We start from the raw sequence: 22,320 nt of genomic DNA, 5'->3' as shown, positions 1-22,320 counted from the left end.
TACACAGTGAAGTCAGGCCTCATCTGAATTAGGACTATGTCCTGTCCGATAAAGCGATCGTAGCGCTACAGCTCTTGCAAATCCACACAACCGCTCATAGCTACATTTCCTTTTCTGGGTTACTACCCGAGAGACCGCCTCCGTGGTCTAGTGGAAGAGCGTCCGCCCGGAGAGCGGAAGGTCCGGGGTTCGATCCCCTGCCGCGTCATACCAAAAGACGTTAAAAGATGGTACTTGTGGTTACCCTGTCTGGCGCTCGGCATTAAGGGGCTAAAACAAGGACTGGTTGGCTCGGAGTCAGTATACTGTGTCTGAGTGGGGTATCCATGTTAAACTGCGGCATGGTATCTCAGTGAGCTAGCACTATAAATCAGCATCAGTCCGGACTAGTACAAGCAGCCACACAAACACATACACGTACATGCATGTCGCTGTATAAGTGTAATAATCTTGGACGCGACGTTAAACCCAATTTCACCTCACCTCACCTACTACCCGAGAAGATCCGGAGTAGAATAGGTCTTCAGCAACCCATGTTTGCCGTAAAAGGCGACTAACGGGATCGGGTGGTCAGGCTCGTTGACTTGGTTGAAGCATGTCATCGATCCCAATTGCGTGAGACCCGTGACGATCCGGGCTAGAATAGGTTTTAAGCAACCCATGCTTGTCGTAAAAGGCGACTAACGGGATCGAGTGTGGACAGGCTCGTTGCATAGGAACTCGTTATTGGTCAGTAAATAAAAATATGTACCCCCTCTATATGTATGTAAAGACTGACCAATAACAAGTTCCTGTGGCTCGTTGACTTGGTTGAAGCATGTCATCGATCCCAATTGCGTGAGACCCGTGAAGATCCGGGCCAGAATAGGTTTTCAGCAACCCTTACAAGCATAGGTGACCCGTGAAGACCCGGGATAGAATAGGTCTTCAGAACCTATGCTTGTCGTAAAAGGCGACTAACGGGATCGGATGGTCAGGCTCGCTGACAAACCAGCCAACCAACCTTTTCTGGGTTACAGTTCCGGAAGTGTGCCGCGTTGGCGGTACGATGGCGGAAAGAACGCGATTCGTTGACGGAATTCGCAACACAAGTGTCGCACAAATGGCACTTGGCACACCCACACACATACAACCTTTAATGTACAACCTTACAAATGGAGCCGAATCCGTCCGCCCGTCCTGGAATATATGTGAAAAGTTGAAACAACTTTCTAAACACTTTCGGTGTATAGATATTCACATAAGCCTCGCAAATTGTAACTCTATTTAACGAGAATTAAATCGTTCAGAGTCTTTCCACACCGTGATATAACTGAATTACTGTTGAAAGCGGCGTTAACCCAACACCTTACAGAAGGGTAATTTGGTGTTGAATAGGTTCTTACTAAGCAGGGGGCACAGGTGGCCCAGTCGTCTAAGGCGCCGCGATTCGCTGTGCAGAGTTGCGTCCCTTGGGCACGCCAGAAACCTATGATTGTGGGTTCGAATCCCGGTTCGCCCCGATTATGTTTCAAGGTTTGTCAGCACCATACCCATGCTCGTGGGTTTCACCGAAGTGGTAAACGCCTGAGGCCTGCATCACTTCTGACTTTCCTCCCACATTAAGCTGACACGCCGCGATATAAGTGGAATACTGTTAAAAGCGGCGTCAAACCCAAATCACTCACTCACTCTTACCAAGCAGGGCGCTCCCAGCATCAGCACTGTATAGGTTGTTTCTGAAGTAAACAGAAGATACTTTTTTCCTGGACATATGTTGGTTGATTTGTTGTTTAACGCCGCGGTCTGTAAATAATCGAATCTGGACCAGACAATCCAGTGATTGACATCATCAGCATCGATCCACGCAATTGGGATAGATGACATGCATCAACCAAGTCAGCAAGTCAGACCACCCAATCCCGTTAGTCGCCTTACAAGCATAGGTGACCCGTGAAGACCCGGGATAGAATAGGTCTTCAGAACCTATGCTTGTCGTAAAAGGCGACTAACGGGATCGGGTGGTCAGGCTCACTGACTTGGTTGATTAATGTCATCGATCCCAATTTCGTGGATCGACGATCATGATATCAATCACTGGATTGTCTGGTCCAGATGCGATTATTTACAGACCGCCGTCATATAGTTGGAATATTGCTGCGTGCGGCGTAAAACAAGCACGGGTTGCTGGGGACCTATAATTTAGCTCGAACTCCCCACAGTTTATGCCGAGTTTCAGTCACACCACTCCAAATTAATTCACACCACTCCATATTAATTACCCGTGAAGATCCAGGGTAGAATAGGTCTTCAGCGACCCATGCTTGCCATAAAAGGTGACTGCTTGTCGTAAAAGGCAACTAACGGGATCGGGTGGTCAGGCACGCTGACTTGGTTGAAGCAGGTCATCGATCCCAATTGCGTGGATCGATGCTCATGATATCAATCACTGAATTGTCAGGTCCAGACTCGATTATTTTACAGACCGCCGTCATATAGCTGTAATATTGCTGAGTGCGTAGTAAAACAACAAACCAACCAACCAACCAACCAAATTAATTAGATGTGGACGGAATGTAAGAAGTAACATGTCATTTGTGAAAGCGTAGTCTTCTGATAAAGAAGCTTTAACAATGTACCAGTACCCAGTAAAGGTTAAGACGTGGTCACTCGGGGGAAATTCCTGGTCAAGGATCTGGACCCGGGTGAACCATTCCCCTGGCGTGACGTCCTTGAAAGAAAAATATAAATATTGCAACGATCAAAACAAACACAAGGGATAACACGGATGTAATATTCATAGGCTCGTGTCGCAAGACTGTAAAAACATGGTTTAATTGTTATGAAACAGATGATGTGCTATTCCAGTACCAGCTGATCCTGGCAATTACGGAATGTGACTCTGTATCCCTGAACAGATTTTTAAGGGAGTGTAATGCCTCTTGTGACAATATTTGGTAGAATACAGTACCACAAACTTTTCAAACACGTGACAATACCCTATGACGTAATTTGTAGTATTTTGTTGCAAGTCACACCGGCGAAACAATGTCCTGTGACGTCAGGGGTAATCGAGTGTGCTCACTCACTCACTCACTCACTCAGTCACTCGATATGGTTTTGGCCAGAGACCATTACCAGAGGACCATGGCACGCCTCGGGGAGGAATGTATTTACGTTCCAACCTTGCACTAACTTGTGGCGTTCAAGATTATCGCACTTATATAGATACGTGCGTGTATGTGGGTGTGGCTGCTTGTCCTCGTCCGGAATAACGCCGCTTTCATGGTGCTAGCTCACTGAATACCAATAAGAAACAACAAGTACTAACTTTAACGTCTTACGGTATGACGCGGCCGGGGATCGAACCCCCGACCTTCCACTGTCCCGGCAGACGCACTACCTTCAGACCACAGAGGCAGTTCTAATATGAGACATACATGTAGGAGCGAGTGAATTTTGGTTTTATTGGAATGGAACATCTTCCCGAGGCAAGTGAGTTAACTGCCTATAAAAGTCCAGTTTCTACCCTTGCCGAACTAGGCTGGTATTATGGAGTTACATTTTGGCTGGACTAACGAGTCTATGCATAGTCCAATCAAAATGGCGCACTGAAATCGAAATCCGGTTCGTAAAGTGTCATGCAGATTTCGGTCGATGGCAGGATTTGCAAAAATATGTGCACCGCTAACTCGTTGTCAACAGATATTTTCTAAATCTTTTCATGCTTTTAATCAAGGTGCTCACGTGATTTGATGCACTTCGCGGTGTAAGACTCGTTTTATCACAATATTGATCTTGATTATCGATCAGATAGTCTTGACTGGGCGCCACCGTTTTGTTTGAAGCAAATGCAAGTGATACGAGAGGTTGAATCTGATTGGTAAATAGGAGAGGTATAGAAAGGACATAACTCGTAATAGCCCCGGAATTCCAGCCTAGTTCGGCAAGGGTGGAAACTGGACTTTTAATGTCAGTTAACTCTCTTGCCTCGGGAAGATGGGAATGGAATGGAATGTTCTAACATTGTCTGAACGTAGTCGTATACCTTCGTAACAGAGTCTTACGGATCGGGATAGGTCCAGAGAGGTCGGCAAAGCACTCCCGACAGTTTTGTGTAACATTCGGGAACTTAGCTGATTAGTCGGATTACTATGTCGTGACAGATTCTGCATACAATGTATCGGATCACAATCGTAACAGTGTCCTGTGTTGTCTGGGCGGTGTCCTGCGGATCAGGACGTTGTCGTGATGAACGGGTATGAATTGTTCATTGCCGTTTCTTGTTATTGAGTCCAGATTGTGAGTGAGTGAGTGATTTATATATATATTTCCTTGTAAAATGTAACATAAAACATCTTAATAAAATTGTTTTACCTCAATGTAGTATCCAACCAGTCGTATGTGGTACTTTTCTGAGGCTGATTTGAATCGCAAGTTGATCTGTAACAATGACAAGAGAAACGAAATCTTATCATACAATATAAGACGTTTACGTTTAACTCCATTGGGGTAAAAGACCTTCATGTGAATGGATCACTGAAAATGTGTAATGGCACCAGGACCCCGTTCCACAAAGCGATCTTAGCACTAAGGTGATCGTAAGTCCCATACCCTAACATATGTTTACGATCATCGTAGCGCTAAGATCGCTTTGAGGAACGGGGCCCAGGTGTTAGCGAAACGTAATCTTGTGTAGAAAAGCAAAATTATGACAATTGAATCGAATGATTTTGTTGTTGAATGATTAGCGTTAGGAAAATCGTCATCATTGCTGGTTGGTTGGTTTGTTGTTTTACGCCGCACACAGAGATATTCCAGTTATATGACGGCGGTCTGTAAATAGTCCAGTCCGGACCAGACAATCCAGTGATTAATATCGTGAGCATCGATCCTCGCAATTGGGATCGATGACATGCATCAACCAAGTCAGCGAGCCTGACCACCCGATCACGTTAGTCGCCTTTTACGACAAGCATAGTCACCTATTACGGCAAGGCATGGGTTGCTGGAGACCAATTCTACCCCGGAATCTTCACAGGTCCCACGCAATTGGGATCGATGACATGCTTCAACGAAGTCAGCGAAACTGACCACCCGATCCCGTTAGTCGCCTTTTACAACAAGCATAGTCAGCTTTTACGGCAAGCATTGGTTGCTGAAGACCTATTCTACCCGGATCTTCACGGGTCCGTCATCATTGTAATTAATGTGGATCCTCCCGAAGCAAGGGAGTTAATAACTGACTGTAAAAGCCCAGTTTCCACCCTTTCCGAACTTGGCTGGGATTTCTTGGTTGGTCGTAGCGCCACCAGTGCGAGATATGTTCCCACTATGTCCCTACTTATTGAGAGTTATACTGGTACGACGAACACCTTGATTCCTGTAGATATTAGTTCTTCTATCAGACAATTCTTGTTGAAATAGCTCCATGAAAACTTTGTTCTTTCACATTGCAACGATTGAAGCCCCAACTTTTATGGAAGAGGTTTTGCGTAATGCTTGTATTCTTACAATAATAAATAATGTTTGTTTGTTTTATTTTTGTGTGGTAAACTCTTTATATTTATTCTGCTCAAAGCGCTAACATTAGTTCCCCTGTCAGTGAATCAGTCCATGTTTTCATTGCCAGTTCCCTATGGGAGTATAGAACCAAAGCTGTCGGTGAGTCGGTTAACATCCATACTACATATGACCCTACCGGGTACCCATTCACTGCTGGTTGAACAGAGGCACATCTGGAACAATGTCACTAAGTCCTGTATGCGCTTTGGGGCAGGATCGAAGGCCTAGAAACTCACAGGGGTCAAGCTGCCGAACGCGGTCACCCATCCAACTATTATCCGCGACCTACGTTGCTAAACTGCACCCGATTTGTGACCTGTGCGCTGTGCACATGACCACGTATGGTAAAGTATTACCATCATAAATGTTCTTACAGAGAACAAACTCTCTCAAAAATAATCAAACTTACCGCATTGACAATCAGCGCAAAATGACGGCGAATTTTTTGCTTCGTGTCAATGGCTTGAAGACTGACATGGACTTTGGATCGCCGGAGCCACCTGCAAATGTATATCATCAACTATGAGTGAGTGAGTGAGTATGGTTTCACGCCGCTTTTAGCAATATTCCAGCAATATCATGGCGAGCCTGACCACTCGATCCCGTTAGTTGCCTTTTACGACAAGCATACTCATGGATAACAACTTTTGGTTTATTGCATATAAGCACTCAGGCTTGATAATGGCGTAAGAAGCTACATCAAAACGTCGCTAAATGCCACAAACCGGAAGTTGTATGTTTTCTTAATGACCTTAACTGTTTACCTTTGATATACTGCATGATCTATCAGTGTTATGACGTCAATGTACACAGGCTGAGCCTGGCGTTTCCTGCGATCAGCAGCAGTATCCTCCAGCAATCCCTCATCCTGGAGGAATTCACTTTCATCCTGATCGGAGTCTAACCCTTCACCTGCATTGAACAAAGGTTTGTATTCGAATATCAGGCTCGGTGACTTGGTTGATTGCGTTTCTCGTAATCTTTATTTGTTTGTTTGTTGTTTAACGCCGAGCTCAGCAATATTCCAGCTATATGACGGCAGTCTGGACCAGACAATCCAGTGATTGACATCATGAGCATAGATCCACGCAATTGGAATACGATGACATGCATCGACCAAGTCAGCGAGCCAGATCACCCGATCCTGTTGGTCGCCTCTTACGACAAGCATAGTCGCCTTTTTACGGCAAGCATGGGTTGCTGAAGACCTAATCTACCCCGGATCTTCACGGCTCTGTCTCGTAATCAGTCTTGTTTATAAACGTCTTTGCTCATTCCATCAACCTATATTTACACTTTTATGACTTTCGAATATTTACAGGCAACTATGTTATAGCAGGAATGTTGCTGACTACAGACTGAGATACGAAGAAAGAAAACAATTCAACAGAATTGTGACAGATTTGATTACGGTGTTAGGATTAAGAAGACACCAACCTCTAAATCCTATTATGTCTATATCCGGTGACACAACAGCTGGTGTTAGTTCATATGCATCTCCAGATTGAGCTCCTCCTGAACTACGCTTGGATCTAGTCCCCGGTTCCACATTATACAGCTTCCCATTGAGCGACAGGAAGCCAGTCTGGCACAGAGATGTTATGTTTCAGTGAGAGATGTTAATCAATACGGTTTTACGCCTGTAGCAATATTCCACGACGGGGAACTATAGAAATGGACTTTTAGTGTATCAATGTTTCAAAGAATGCTTGTTTGTTTGTTGTTTAACGCCCAACTCAGCAATATTATTGATGAGTGCGGAGTTAAACAACAAACCAACCAACTAAGCAATCCTGTGACGAGCGTGGTATCATGTTCGAAAACAATCATGACCTTCAACGTCATGTGAGAACCTGGTGCCCAGAGTATAGAGGAGAACCCTCTTAGAAAGTGGATAATATAGAATATGCAAACTATGATCATATTGTGAGACCAGTAGAGACACATAAACCCAATGAAACTGATAAAGAGAGGGAAGTAAAAGGACCAGTCTGTAGAATACATGTGGGATCAAACACTAAAAACTTGCAAGGAAGAAATCTGGAAGAAGAAAGAAGAGTGAGAGATTGATTGAGAGGGAATTGAAGAGTGCTGGAAAGCTACTTTCCTTGAAAGACTTGTTCGTGCTACACGTTATATCAGTTACTTTGGAAATGGTCCATTCTTGAAACCTATTCTGGAAAAAGTGAGGACTCTGGATCAAGATACTGAACTGGATGAAATGGATCGTAAAATCACTCAGTGGATGAAACTAGTGGTCAAAGATATCCTCTCTCGTGTGGACTTGTCACTGGCTGATAATTTAGAACTGATCAACCAATCTGATGATGAACAAGATAATGTTGATGATGATAATGATGATGACTATGTTGAATAATCTTTAAACTCTTGTACATAATAACACTATTCTGTAATTATGTGACTCTACATAAACTCCAGAACAAAAATTCCCGAAACGCCAATATTTTAGTGTATTTTTCAAACAAGTAAAGTTTGGTTTTCAATATTGTAGGACATGTTTGGAATCAAGTCACAGAAACGCAGGTGCTACAGAAAAGCATGCATTCCATGCAAAAGTTGACTTTTATGCAAGCCCCATGCATTTCACTACCCAAGAATGGGTATAAAAACATGTGCGTTAACGGGATTCCATACGCATTGTTTAGCATCGTGCTGGCAACAACCACTCAGAAAAACAACAAAATTACGCAATTATTCAACATTACAAAATGCCACGAATGGAATCTGGATTCGAACAAAACACCTACGAAATCGATTCCAGCAGCAACAGTGACTGCAAGAAGCATCTCTGGCCTTCGACGAATATCTTCACAAACCGTACGTCGTCGCCTCAGATGTGGAGGGATTGTCGCCAGAAGACCCGCAAGACGTCCCATTTCGACAGGAAACCACCGTCAAGCACGTCTACCGTGGTGCAGACAGCGTCTGCGCTGGACGTCCATGCAGTGGGGACGAGTTCTATTCACTGAGTCTCGTTTTCACCTCAGCCACAGCGATGGACGGATTCGAGTGTACCGACGTCGAGGTGAACGTTACGTCAATCGTTGTGTCATGGAAGAAGATCGGTTCGGGGGCGGCAGCGTTATGGTATGGGGTGGGATTACAGCAAGTGGTAGATAGTGGTAGAGGACATCTCAATGGACAGCGCTACTGCGACGAGCTCATCGGCCGTGTTGTTCTACCGTTTTTGCGTCGTCATGGCCCAGGCACTACCTTTCAACATGACAACGCCCGACCTCATATTGCTCGACTTGTTCATGATTCTCTTCAACAAAATAACGTGAATGACATCCCCTGGCCGGCTCGCTCCCCTGATCTCTCACCATTCGAACACATGTGGGATGAGATGGATCGGCGCCTTCGACGTCAACCACGTGTTCCACAGACACTCCAGGAACTTCGAAACATGCTCCAGTAGATATCCCACAGGCCTTTGTGCGACGCCTGGTCCATTCCATGAGACGAAGATGTGTGGATACACACGCTATTGATTTGTAAATTGACATTTTGGCATGTTCATGTTTTTTATGAAATCCCGCATTTTCTGAAGTCATTATGGCAAATCTAACCATTTGAACCCTTATAGAGTCTTTTATCTGTTGCAAACCGAAATTGTTTCAGATTTGGTAAAAAACATAACTTTGCATTAAATCTTATTCAATGTCACAGTTTATGTAATACACACATCTGGGGGGGATGCGGGGGTGCGCACCCCTCCTTTTTATTTGGAAAAAAAATCTTTATTTCTGTATCAATTACCATCAAAGACAATAAATAGATCTTAATTTTTGACCTGCCCTCGTATGATAAGCCATATTCCATAATCGGGCCAAATCTATAATTCCAACCAACGACTGTTTGATCCTGACAGTTTGTTTTTTGTTTTTTGTTTAACGCCGCTCTCGGCAATATTCCAGCTGTATGATGACCACCCGATCCCGTTAGTCGCCTCTTACGACGAGCATTGTCGCCTTTTACGGCAAGCAGGTGTTTGTGAAGACTTATTCGACTCTGACAGAGCACAACTTGTCTATATTGAACTAAGATTAAATTTTCATGCCCGGGACTATCTCTATCGATCATAGATCCTGACTGATCTAAAAGTACTCACTATTTGGTATCGACTTGTGCCAACGGTACCCATAACACGGGATATTTCGACAGACGCCATATTGGACAAATCCTGATATTCTGCAGTCGTCTGGAACAAATAAATTACATGTGACATTTATTTGATTAGTTCCAAAGAGGACTATTACTAGCAAATATTGGTTCAAGATGAAATAACCCCAATCGGTGTACCTGGTAAAAAATACAGGAACCTAGCATCTCCTTGTGGGGATTCCGGGTTCGAGTTGGTCCCAAACAACCTATCTGTGCGAAGCGGCTAAATGGATCGGGTGTTGAGGCTGGTCGGCTTGGTTGATCGTGTGTCATCATACCCCGACGGCGTGGTTGGTAGTTTCCTTGTTCAGTTTTTGTTGTTTAACGCCGCACTCAACAATATTCAAGCTATATGACGGCGGTCTGTAAATAATAGAGTCCTGACGAGACAACCCTGTGATTGACATCATGAGCATCGAACATCGCAATTCGGATACGGTGACATTCATCAACCTAGTCAGCGAGCCTGACCACCCGATCCCGTTAGGTGCCTTTTACGACAAGCGTAGTCACCTTTTATGGCAAGCATGGGTTGCTGAAGACCTCATCTATCCCGGATCTTCACGGGTTCAAAGTATCTAAAGCTGACTCTCTAATGCCTTGCTACTAGTCTTGGGGTACACTACTTCACAGGTGTAGTGTAGGGTAAATTCATTCCAAAATTTTCCCTTTTCATTATATATTTAGTTTGTGGGTCATGTTCACTTGAGGTGTACTAGAATATCATTCCTCGGTAGCGGCCATATTGGATTTTTTTTATGTCATATCTGAAAATATTTGGTTGTTGGTTTGTTGTTTCACGCCACACTCAGCAGTGGTGGTGTACTGATTTTATACAACCCGTGAAGATCCGGGGTAGAATAGGTCTTCAGCAACCAAAGCGTGCCGTAAAATCTGACCATGCTTGTCGTAAAAGGCGACAAACGGGAACGTGTGGTCAGGCTCGCTCACTTGGTTGGTGCATGTCATCGTATCCCAATTCCTTTGATCGATGTTCATGTCTGGTCCAGACTCGATTATTTACAGACCGGCGTGTTACGACGTGTTACGACGTAAATTGTAATAAAGAGGTAAATTGTAATACTTGCAGCAAATGTAATAATTTTGACGTAAATTGTAATAACAACGTAAATTGTAATAATATTTGACGTAAATTGTAATACGCAAATTGTAATAAAAATTGACGTAAATTGTAATAATCTCTACTTGCGTTAAAATGTAATAAATTCTTACGTAAATTGTAATAACCTTACTACCGTAGTGTCCAAGACGCCAATTGACTAGAAATGATCTTTGTCAGTTGAGCTTGCGTTTCACATGTACAATTCGAGAAATACTGTGTATGATGACAAACGTAGAAAACTGTTAAGTTAGGGATGGTTGGTATAGGCTTTATCGTACAATCGTCATTAAAGGGTGGTGTCAACATAGTGAAAGACATTTATTGGAAGTGATGTGATGTTTGTGGCATGGTATCATCTACGTAGAAGATACTACCATCTGCGTAGAAAATACTATCATCTACGTAGAATTGAGTGAGTGAGTGAGTGAGTTGGGTTTAACGACGCTTTTAACATTATTCCAGTTATATCACGGCGTGTCAGCTTAATGTGGGAGGAAAGCCCGAAGTGATGCAGGTCTCAGACGTTTTCCACTTCGGTGAAACTTACGAGCACGGGTATGGTGCTGACAAACCTAGAAACATAATTGGGGCGAACCGGGATTCGAACCCACAATCATAGGTTTCTGGCGTGTCCAGGGGACGCAACTCTGCACAGCGAATCGCGGCGGCTTAGACGACTGGGCCACCAGTGCCCCTTATCTACGTAGAAGATACTATCATCTACGTAGAAGATACTATCATCTACGTAGAAGATACTACCATCTACGTAGAAGATACTTTCATCTACGTATATGATAGTATCTTCTACGTAGATGATAGTATGCCATCTAGATACTATCATCCACGTACATACTTTCATCTACGTACATGATACTGTCATCTAGAGTATGTAGAAGTGCAGTCATATATGTGATACCAATGACATAGAGCTCACATTAACTGTCATTACATACACACCTACGTGCATACATAAATACATACATACATACATACATACATACATACATACATACATACATACATACATACATACCTATGTGTGTATGTGTTTGTATGTATGTGTGTGTGTTGGTGTGTATATGTGTGTTTGTGTGTATGTGTGTATGTATGTGTGTGTGTCCATACTGATGAGGAAATAGTATCGGAGATAAATATATTTTGGTTTCTTAGTTAGTCACTATTCTTTTCATTCGAATGTTAAGAAGGTATGCTATAATTTCAATATTTAATTACAGTGCTTGATGTTAGCTGGAATTATTTTAATCCTCTTAAACCCCCAGAGAAGATTATCCTCTGAGGTAATTTTTGTCCGTGTATAGGTCACAAATTAGTGATAACTTATGAAAAACGTAATTATCTGTTTCGAAAATTATGTACCACATTATACGTGAGGTACCAAATTTGGTATCAATGTTGCTTGGCGCAATCCACCAACGATTGCCGAGTTTAGTGATCTTAGAATACTCTTCGTATAAGGTCAAAGAGAATATTTACGTTAGTGACAAAACCCTTTTCATTATAGATGTTCCATCCTTTCAATTTTGATCAAAACAGTTATATTTCAGCAATAATTGATTGCAACAAATTGATTATACATTCTGATGCTCTTTGAAACTCAACAAGACATGCCCGAAGATACCGGATTAAATTTGTGTATGCTTGTGAATTATGATTTCGTGCCGTTATCATGATGGATTCTGTTTTTGTTGTTGGGGCAAGGAGTTATTTTCCCAGCATAAGTTGTCAGTAAGTTGATGTTAGTTCTTCATGACATATGAAAGGAATCCAGACAGTAACATTTATTCATTTATTTCATTAAATATACTTCTTCCTATGAAAGGAAATATTTTATGTTTTATTAATGATCCATATGTTAATCATACATTGCTACAAACATTGCATAAGTTAACATGGTTTGCATTTATTTATTAATTATTTCTTTATCTGTGAGAAGTTCACAGAGATCGAGAATACACAATATCTAATAGTATATGCAATGTAGGTAAAGAATATCCTCGCCCCTCTTTTGATATCAATAAAAACATTGTATATAATGTTATGTATTAAGTATTCTCCTTTCCCATGCATGGAAAATCTATGCTGCATTTGCTGACTACCCTTTTTCTTTTTCATTTGACATTGCACACAGGATATCTGTCACTCAATAGTTGTATTTGAATTCTTCGTCAAAATATAATACAAAACACACAGAGTATTTCTCAAATAAATAAGAAAACTAAGTTCATTGTAGTAATTAATCCTCTTCTGGACACCCATAGAAATGAAATTCCAATGCGTTTATATATACATATAATTATACAACAATGTACGATTACGACCTCAATCCTCCCCCACACCCATACTTGAATGACGATTGTACGATAAACCCTGTACCAACCCTGACAAGGATAGGTTCTAGTCATTTAACGCCTTTGACACTAAACTTATAAGGTTATTACAATTTACGTAAAAAGTTATTACATTTTACCGCAAGTTGAGATTATTACAATTTACGTCAATTTTTATTACAATTTGCGTATTACAATTTACGTCAAATTTTATTACAATTTACGTTGTTATTACAATGTACGTCAAAATTATTACAATTTGCTGCAAGTATTACAATTTACCTTTTCATTACAATTTACGTCGTAACACGCCGTCATATAGCTGGAATATTTCTGAGTGCGGCGTTAAACAACAAACCAACCAACTTATTACTCTTAAACACTTAGATGCTGTAAAATGTAGGAGAGAAAGGCAAGAAAAATGTGTTGAGGTCAAGAGGTCATAAACAGATGTCCCTCTGCAGTGAGTTCATGATAAGATCATGGAGACGGGAACGCACACCGCTCAGTGAATGTATCAACTGAATGAGTACAATGTTGATCTTCACTTCTCTCACAAAAAAAGAAAGCTCAAATAGCGTCAGTTTGTCAATACACTTTCTTTGCTTAGGATGAAGATGTAATGATTTATACATAGCTGAAGCGTAGTACAATAGCATGAGTACCGAATACTGTGTACATTCCCGGCCCCAAACGGTTCGACAGCTTTTAGGAAGTTATGTGTCTGAAGGGGGATCTCCCTTCTCAGCCAACTGGAGCATACTCACCAGTGAATGGGTAACTTTCAGCCAATCGCAACACAGGAATTGAGACCAGGGTGGAGCTGAGTGTGTTTTACAATTTTACAGCGATGAGATTCTGTTTAAACACGTTTACCCTTTTCGCGAAAACATGGCGTCATCACTCATTTTCACTGATACATTCACATCATGTTTACCACAAATTTGGAGTTTCCTTCGGCTGAAAATCGTTGGTGCTGACGTTTTAACTTTAGATTTATAAAACAGCATGCGTAGTGAAAAACTGGGGTATCCTTGTTTACCAATGTAAAGTAAGTTCAATAAACTCTTGTACCTTATATACATATATAAACTTTATTATACAGAATCTGATCAATTTCGTTCAAGATATTGACTATGTGATAATAGGTCTATCTTTTCCAGATGTTTGTTTGTTTTTTAAAGCCGCACTCAGCAATATTATTACAGCTATATGATGGCGGTCTTTAAATACCGACTAACAGGCGACTAATGTTGTGGTCAGTCTTGCTGACTTGGTTGATTCATGTCAACGTATCCCAAATGCGTGGATCGATGCTCATGATGTCAATGACTGGGTTGTCTGATCCAGACTAGATTTTTTTTACACACCGCCGTCATATAGATGGAATAGTGCTGCGAGCGGCGTTAAACAACAAACACAATGTACAGACCGTTGTCATATAGATGAAATATTGCAGGGACCCGTGAAGATTCCGGGGTAGAATTGATCTTCAGCAACCCATGCTTGCCGTAATAGGTGACTAACGGGATCGGGTGGTCAGGCTCGTTGACTTGGTTGATGCATGTAATCGATCCCAATTGCTTGGATCGATGCTCATGATATCAATCACCGGATTGTCTTGTCCAGACTCGATTATTTACAGACCGCCGTCATATAGCTGGAATATTGCTGAGTGCGGCGTTAAACAACAAACCAAACCAAAGCATCGTGCGGCGTTGTACACACAAGTCTAATTCAAGTCTAATGAACCACACAAGTCTAATTCAGAAGATTTCAGTGGGAACGGCACCAACCTGATTGTTTCCGTGCCTCTCATTGATATCAACTTTTCCCAAAGTAGCATTTTTGGGGGCACAAGAACCGCCTTCTTTCAATGGATTTCTGTTTAAACATAATTTACTTTATGTTAACTTTTATCTAAATTCATTTGCACAAGTGTACCTGGATGTACAATAATTGCCCTTACCCTGATGTCTGGCACGTCGTCCTTGACAACTTGATCATTTCCATCTTCACCACGACGTGGAACATACACGGGGGCGTTCTCATCTACATCAATGTTCTTCCTCAGGACCAACCTGGTGGTATTAGTGTCTGTCCTCACCTCCGCTACGATAACATCTGGAAGACCGACGGACGACGTGGCCTGGGGGTCGAGGAACTCGATGTGAGCCGTTAGTCCTAAAATTGGGACCATAACAATGTGAACTTCAACGTCAGAAAATAATCAATCATTTTCTGCGGAAACAGATTCGGCAGGGCGTAAAGGCAAAGTAGTGATTGCAATTATATGAATGGATCACCGAAATTCCGTGATTACACCAGGTATTCGCAAAAATGGTAAACATCTCCTGTTCTTATAGCACCCGCCACTCACAATTTTCATTACGAATAGAGTTTGTTGCCTAACTAGGTCTTCAGCAACCCATGCTTGCCGTAAGAGGCGACTCACGGGATCGGATGGTCAGGCTCGCTGACTTGGTGTGATGCATGTCATCGATCCCAATTGCCTGGATCGATGCTAATGATATCGATCACTGGATTGTCTTGTCCAGACTCGATTATTTACAGACCGCCGTCATATAGCTGGGAGTGGCGCAAAACAACCAACCAACCAACCAACACTACAAAGTCCTTCTCTACAGCAAGTGCCCACAAACGGCCACTTCAATTTTGATAGGAAAACAGCTGCATTGTCATCTTAATACCGACGTAATTTGGATCAACGAGGTTTCAATATACATCTACATACCCTCTGATCTGATTGAAGGTATCAAAGTAAAAGTCCAAAGCAAGACCAGTAGTTGAAATTGTAATCCGCCCATGTTGCTGCAAGGCTGATACTGTATTGTGATACAGTTTTCCTAATGCTCTAGTTTTCCCGTATCGTGTTGCAATCAAAGGATCCAAGTACATGCTGTACACTGCGTTGTAAAGCAGGATGTAATGAATCAGCAAGTTTACGGAAAAAAATCCTTGCTGAAGCTTCTACTGAATAACAAGTTACCTCGGTAACCACTCAAAAGTTGTTTGGAGAGGTCCTACCCTTAAACTGTATAACCTTTTCGCGAGAACATGGGGAACGGGCTCTCATTCATCAACCTATAGCTACAATGGCGGAGACGACTTATCTACACTTAACTGTCGTATGCGTATAACCTTGGGCTTTCCTCCCGAATTAAGCGGACGTGCTGTGATATAACTGGATTACTGTTCAAAGCGGTGTTGGGAGCACGGGTGGCCCAGTCGTCTGAGGCTCCGTGATTCGCTGTACAGAGTTTCGTACCTTGGGCACGCCAGAAACCTATGATTGTGGGTTCGAATCCCGATCCTGAATATGTTTCTAGGTACGCATCACCAAAGTGGTAAACGTCTGAGACCTGCATCAATTTGGGCTTTCCTCCCACATTAAGCTGACACGCCGTGATATAACTGGAATACTGTTAAAAACAGCGTTAAACCCAACTCAATCACTCACTCAAAGCGGTGTTAAACCCAACTCACCAACTTGCTCCGCGAACACCTGGTGTCATCACTGATTTCAGTGATTCATTCATTTCATTGACACTGCTATTTTGCCTTTTACGCCTAAAAGAATCTGTTTCGTCTGGTTATTCTCAGGCGTTGACGTTTTGTATTTTTGTAAAGCTTTCAAAACGTATTTTTATGGTAGACATGTGAAGCCATTTCCAAGTTTGATGCATCAATAACAAAGAAAATGTCTGATGCAATTCCCTTATTTGACTTTTACTGTGCCTCATGTTTTAATGTATTATCAGGCGAATATAGACTTGCCTTTGCATGTGTTTATGTCGGGTGCTACCGGTGAGGCAGGAGACGCCCATCATTTTGTCACAAAAATAGTAGACCAGGCAAATTTATTTTCCCTCTCCATTGCTCTTGATACATAGATCTATGAATAACTAGCAAATTGTTTGTTTCTTTGTATCTTAACTCTGCACTCCTACGGCATCGACGACATCTTCAAAACGTGGGAGAGGGAAAGAATATAGGCGTGGTAACTGCATTGGACGGAGTCTATAATCTAGGCAAAGAGGCATGAGCTATCGCGTTTTTAACCATGTGAAAGAACTGGGCTGAAAGATATTGGCTTCGGACATTTCTACACTCCAGGTCTTCAGCAACCCATGCTGGTCTTGGGGCGGTCGGGTAGCCTAGTGGTTAAAGCGTTCGCTCGTCACGCCGACGACCCGGGTTCGATTCCCGACATGGGTACAATATGTGAAGCCCATTTCTGGTATCCCCCGCCGTGATATTGCTGGAATGTTGCTAAAAGCGTAAAACCATACTCACTCACTCACCCACCCTATGCAGGTCGTAAAAGGCGACTATGCATGTCGTAAGACGCTCGCTGACTTGGTTGATGCATGCCATCGTATCCCAATTGCATAATGCGATGCTAATAATGTCAATCACGTGCATCCAGCCCAGACTCGATTATTTACAGAACGCAGTCTTACAGCTTGACTTTGCAGCAAAAGTTTCACTTCAAACTCAAGCGTCGCGAGAGGCGACTCACGGGATCGGGTGGTCAGGCTCGCTAACTTCGTTGATGCATGTCATCGTATCCCAAATGCGAATGACTTCAATCACTGAATTGTCCGGTCCAGACCCGATTATGTACGGACAGCCGTCATATCACTGGAATATTGCTGAGTGCGGCGCTAAACAACAAACAAACCAAAACAAAATCTTTCAGAGCGAACATAACTTCTTCTTGTATTTTTCTATGTAGAATTTCCGTGAAAGGGGAACTTGAGTACCAATATGCGTTTCATAAATATTGTGTTCTCTGTGATTTCTCTGAAATCTGGGATTTCTGTTTTATAACTTTCATTTCTATAATTCATTTTCTATAATTTCCTGGGCGAAAACTGACTATCGATAAAAGTATTAGCAAAGTTTCGTTTCGTTTTACCATCAAAATCTTTCTCATCACCGACGTTTCATCTTGCTCAAACTTGTAATTTGATGAACGGTTATTTCTAGTGTCGTGTTTTTGTCATCATGATCAGGCGTGTTTGTAAAGTAGGGATCTGGCACCAGATGTCTAAGATTTAATAAATGTCAATGATTACATCAAGCAAATACACTAAATTTTGCATACTTCTCTCTAATTTTTAGAAACTGGCACATCAGATGTTTGCATTAAATGTTTTTTGTTGATTAATAAGTATGAGCTGATGTAGTTCTATAACTGATGTATTATGGGTCTATGACAGTCTTGCTGAAAAAAATGACTGCGTTATGATTGCTATTCCGGGTTAGCGACATCGATCACTGAATTGTCAGGTCGAGACAAGATTATTTATTTACAGGCCGGCTTCATACAGCTAAAATAATGCTGAATGTGGAGTTTAACAACAAATAAACAAACAAACAAAACAATCCTAAACATTTTCTCAAATTCTAGATCCGTAGCTTAGCTCTGGCTCTGGCCTGTTTTTCAGGCACATGCATACTTGTATGTTTGTTCCCAAACAAAAGACCTTCGAATGCAAAAGTCTAGCGTGAGTCTGTAAGAGTGTGAAGAGAAGGATTGACTGTGGTTTCACCTAGTGGGTACCATCAAGTATTGCATATTCCCTGACATGTCTAATAGTCTCACAAAATCGAGTTTATCAGGTGCTGTTACAACCTTGGAACCTAGAATTTCGGAAATTGCTTTTCCTGTTTGACGTGTTTTGTGGCCCAGTGAGCTTTAACTAGAGGTCGCTATATGGTGGAAATAATGCCGGTGCGACGTCACATTCGACTCGCCCACTTAGACGTTGAAAAAATAGAGACAATGTATGGATGAAACAACTTCTTTATTTAATGTAAATAGTATATATATAGTAGGTGGAGGATTAACAATAACAACAATTGCATACGAGAGAGAGAGAGAGAGAGAGAGAGAGAGAGAGAGAGAGAGAGAGAGAGAGAGAGAGACGGGTCTCACACCAGACTGGCCAAGAATGGACGCAACAGTACAGATAGACGGGTCTAACACCAGACTGGCCAAGAAAGGACGCAACACAGTACAGATAGACGGGTCTCACACCAGACTGGCCAAGAAAGGACGCAACACAGTACAGATAGACGGGTCTCACACCAGACTGGCCAAGAAAGGACGCAACACAGTACAGATAGACGGGTCTCACACCAGACTGGCCAAGAAAGGACGCAACACAGTACAGATAGACGGGTCTCACTCCAGACTGGCCAAGAAAGGACGCAACACAGTACAGATAGACGGGTCTCACTCCAGACTGGCCAAGAAAGGACGCAACACAGTACAGATAGACGGGTCTCACACCAGACTGGCCAAGAAAGGACGCAACACAGTACAGATAGACGGGTCTCACACCAGACTGGCCAAGAAAGGACGCAACACAGTACAGATAGACGGGTCTCACACCAGACTGGCCCAGAGAGGACGCAACACAGTACAGATAGACGGGTCTCACACCAGACTGACCAAGAAAGGACGCAACACAGTACAGATGGACGGGTCTCACACCAGACTGGCCAAGAAAGGACGCAACACAGTACAGATAGACGGGTTTCACACCAGACTGGCCAAGAAAAGGACGCAACACAGTACAGATAGACGGGTTTCACACCAGACTGGCCAAGAAAAGGACGCAACACAGTACAGATAGACGGGTCTCACACCAGACTGGCAAAGAATGGATGCAACACAGTACATATAGACGGGTCTCACACCAGACTGGCCAAGAAAGGACGCAACACAGTACAGATAGACGGGTCTCACACCAGACTGGCCAAGAAAGGACGCAACACAGTACAGATAGACGGGTCTCACACCAGACTGGCAAAGAATGGATGCAACACAGTACATATAGACGGGTCTCACACCAGACTGGCCCAGAAAGGACGCAACACAGTACAGATAGACGGGTCTCACACCAGACTGGCCAAGAAAGGACGCAACACAGTACAGATAGACGGGTCTCACACCAGACTGGCCAAGAAAGGACGCAACACAGTACAGATAGACGGGTCTCACACCAGACTGGCCAAGAAAGGACGCAACACAGTACAGATAGACGGGTCTCACACCAGACTGGCCCAGAGAGGACGCAACGCAGTACAGATAGACGGGTCTCACACCAGACTGGCCAAGAAAAGGACGCAACACAGTACAGATAGACGGGTCTCACACCAGACTGGCCAAGAAAGGACGCAACACAGTACAGATAGACGGGTCTCACACCAGACTGGCAAAGAATGGATGCAACACAGTACATATAGACGGGTCTCACACCAGACTGGCCCAGAAAGGACGCAGCACAGTACAGTGTGCGGCGTAAAACAGCAAACACACGCTTACTACAGTGCTTGACACTATATACAAACGAAATACACGATTAGACCAAATGTAACTGTTTGACTGTGTGGGTGCTGCTTATCACGTCAGACTGCTACCATAAGTTGTTTTGTGGTTGTGTTTTAGTCATGATCAATTTTATTTACAACTATGTTACAACATGACGATTTGCTGATGTCAAGCATTTGTTCTCAGAGAACCATTGGTCTAGGGCGCCGCAATTCGCTGTCCGTTGCATTCCTCCGGCACACCAAATACCTATAAGTGTGGGTTCCAATCCCGGTTCGCTCCGATTATGGTTTTAGGTTTATCAGCACCATACCCGTGCTTGTGGGTTTCACCAAAGGGGTAAACATCAAAAGCCAGCATCACTTCGTGCTTGCCTCCCACATCAAACTGACACGCCGTAAAATAACTGCAATATTGTTAAAACCTGCGTTAAACCCAACTCACTCACTCACTCACTCACTCACTCTGAGAAGCATGAATAATTTAAAATTCCCTGATTATTACGTGGGTACATTACTTTAATTCGCTTTATCACATGCACAATATCGACTTATTTGCCGTCTGGAAAGCAAAGAAAAACAGAGAAATAATATTCAGTGTCTTATCTTGATCTGTGGACAGTACGACAAGAGGGATTATTTCACAAACAATACACATGAACCAAGTCCATTTGTCTGGTGGTGGACACTTTGTCCCCAAGACATATCACTAACTTGGTTGCATCTAACAAAACAAATGTTGAACGAACAAAATACATTCGTTATAACGGAAAAAGGATTCGTTCTTAATATTCGTTCGTAATAACGAATCATTTGTCCGTAATAACGAGGTTTTTTTCCGTTATAACGAATTTCTTTTCGTGTCCTTTTTCACATTTCAATTTTGACCTCAATAGGCTTTCGCACTGATGGACATTTTGTTCCTTAGACATATTACTAACTTGGTTGCATTCAACAAAACAAAAGAAAAATTCCATTTTCCAAATCGAGAATTTCCCCTTCATGTTGGGTAATGTTTTATCAGCTCCTCCGCATTGAGTCTACATTTCTAAATTGTTCAGGCACTTTTATTTATATTTCACAGGAACACACATTTTGCTTACAACCAAGCTTTTCGATCGAGATTTCGCCATCAGAGGACTGGTTAAATCATTCTAGACACAAGGAATGAACATAGTGCGCGCTGCTGACTCATGTTTTGTCCTTTACATGATGTTTTCTTTTAAGTTGGAATTGGGTGAGAGGCGGGTGCTACTGGCAGAGCACCGGCAATGTTTCTCGACTACTGCGCCGTGAAGATGCGACTATGCTTGTCGCAAGAGGCGACAAACGTGATCGGGTGGTCAGGCTCGCTGACTTGGTTGAAGCATGTCACCGATCCCAACTGCGTGGAGCAATGCTCGTGAGGTCAATCACTGGATTGTCTGGTCCAGACTCGATTATTTACAGACCGCCGTCATATAGCTGGAATATTGCTGAGCGCGGCGTAAAACAACCAACCAACCACTAATCTACTACTGATAATCTTACTCAAAGAAGAAAAGAAGATCCTTTCCTGGGAACTATTGCCCTATGATAAGCAGTGACGTTTTACTGCACGGGTTTACGATGTTCTACTCGTTAGGAGCCATTGTCAGCAACAAACAAAACCATATTACGAGGAGTATCCTATAATCCGTTATTCCATATTTTGAGCGGATTATTCTCTATACTACTCATTGACATTTAAACAGAAAAAGAAGAAAAACGTCTGAA

General features: G+C 42.6%; 1 long non-coding RNA gene across 1 annotated transcript; it reads right to left on the bottom strand.

Moving 5' to 3' along the window:
• Positions 1-1,147: 1,147 nt before the first annotated feature.
• Positions 1,148-2,660, bottom strand: LOC139459761 (uncharacterized). The gene is made up of 3 exons (XR_011652697.1): positions 2,625-2,660; positions 1,678-1,718; positions 1,148-1,179 (listed from the first exon to the last, which is right to left on the bottom strand). It is a non-coding gene; the product is annotated as an uncharacterized lncRNA (long non-coding RNA).
• Between the last annotated feature and the right edge of the window lie 19,660 nt (positions 2,661-22,320).

The sequence above is a fragment of the Haliotis cracherodii genome, unplaced genomic scaffold (assembly GCF_022045235.1).
Source record: "Haliotis cracherodii isolate W230 unplaced genomic scaffold, xgHalCrac1.p SCAF_13, whole genome shotgun sequence".
NCBI classification, from domain to species: Eukaryota; Metazoa; Mollusca; class Gastropoda; order Lepetellida; family Haliotidae; genus Haliotis; species Haliotis cracherodii.
Note: the sequence above shows the minus strand (reverse complement) of the source record. Positions and strands in the feature narration are given on the sequence as shown.